Here is a 1,847-nt window from a genome sequence, read left to right as displayed (position 1 = left end):
ACAAGATTTTGTTTTTGATTCGTCAAGTATTTATTTCACGCTTAGGAACAGAGCAATTGTATCACTAATCATTACGTAGTCTAAGATGAATATATGATAAAAGAATAAAAATTACTTAATCTGCTGCACATATGGATGGCTTGTTCATCAACAATGTGCAATCAACAAGACGTACACGCGCACTCGGATGCAAATTTCGCACTTTCGGTCACATACACTCACACTCGGTCCTCAGGTGCAACGACGCCGTCGGCGGGGCAGGGCATGCCACTTCCATGTCGTTGCCGAACATCTCCTCCCATGTGCACTGGAAGCTGCCGTCATCCTCCTCCGTCGTCTCAACGCCTTGGTGGACGTCGCCATGTTTGCCGGCCAAGGACTCCTCCAATGTACAGTCGCTGCCATGCTCGGCCGCCTTAGTATTTCCCTGGAGCGTCAGTCCTAATTCTGGAAGCATGTCGGTGAAAAAGCCGCCTGGATCCACGCTGCCGTCGTCCACTACTCCGGGGGGCAACGTCTCGTCTTGGTCGGACATGAACGAACGCTCGAACTCCCGAAGCGTCCCGCCGGCTTCTTCTTCTTCTTCTTGGATGGTCATTTCTTGGCGGCGTGGGGTTTTGGGACGTGGAGCCTCCGGATGTTGGACGTCGGCGGCCGCCTTCCTCTTCTTCTTGGAACCGGGGGCATTGATTACGGACGCGTAGGTAATCTCCCTCTTGTGGGGAGAGACGTAGATCTTGCATAGCACCAGTCCGGCCGCACCGTCTTGTTCGTCGTCGTGGTCGAGGCCGTACTCCTTCATGCACCACCCAAGCCTGGTTCTGGCTGCTCCAGGCCTCTTGATCCCAAAGGAAAGTTTGTTGATGAAGCCGACCCGTTTACCTTGAGTGTCTAGCACGGGCTCGCTCTTCTCCGAGTGCCAGTTGTAACCCTCGTCGTCGTCGACGACGCGCTGTCGCCTTCCGCTGCGGCCACCTTTGGTCTGGTGACGACGGACCGGTGAGAAGAAGTACCACACGCCTCCTTTCCCGTCGTTCTTGTCGGAGCCAGGCGCGTGGGCACGGTTCTCGATGAGGTCCCCGGGTGGCGCGGAGTAGACGTCGTCTTCGTGGATGAAGCTGCTGAAGCGGCCACGGTCTGCTCCGGCGATCTTCTGGCGGAGGAACTGGTTGATGAGCTCGTGATCCTGGGGACTGAAGGTGGAGCCGACGGGAAAGAGCTCCTCATGGCCGGCCATATTGAATCGCCTTCCCGTCGTACTTCTCGTCAGAGCTAGCTAGCGGACGTACTTCTCGTCGCCTCGATCGGAAGGAACCCTAGCTAGCTGAGGAAGGTACGTAGGTGCGCAACCCTAGCTAGGTAGGTATATATGGATGGATCGCGACACAGGGCTATGTACGTGCCTTCCTTGATCAATACACTACTAGAGTGCTTCGGACTCAGGAGCGTCTTCAGTTTGTATACGGATTGCTAGCGTACGCATCTAGTGTATATACGGTCCGTAAGCGTCTCGTGACGCTGCAACGTAAGCGTAGAACGACCGCGCGTTGTGGGATTCAGCTCCTTTGGAAACGCACGTGAGTCTCCATCCATGCAGTAGTGCTTCGCCACGCAAACGATCCATGCACGGAAACCATCCTTAATTAATAGAGTGCTTCCGGAGCTCTTATTCCCACGCACTAACCAAGTCTGTGCTCGTATCCTGATGATTCTCTGGAGAGTATGGCATGGACATAATGAGCTTACTCATGACAAGCATTTTCCATCTGTGGAAGGATCCCGACGGTTCTAATGCAGTTACCTGGCAAGTTTATCGCAGGTCAAGAACCAGTCTACTGAGCAAATTA

The 1,847-nt window shown here is 54.0% G+C and overlaps 1 pseudogene; it reads right to left on the bottom strand.

The window, feature by feature from the left end:
• Positions 1-208: 208 nt before the first annotated feature.
• On the bottom strand, positions 209-1,227 carry LOC141022712 (uncharacterized; annotated as a pseudogene).
• Positions 1,228-1,847: the final 620 nt, after the last annotated feature.

Source organism: Aegilops tauschii, chromosome 5 (assembly GCF_002575655.3).
Source record: "Aegilops tauschii subsp. strangulata cultivar AL8/78 chromosome 5, Aet v6.0, whole genome shotgun sequence".
Classification (NCBI taxonomy): Eukaryota; Viridiplantae; Streptophyta; class Magnoliopsida; order Poales; family Poaceae; genus Aegilops; species Aegilops tauschii.
The sequence above is the reverse complement of the archived record's forward strand: the minus strand, read 5'-3'. Positions and strand labels throughout refer to the sequence as shown.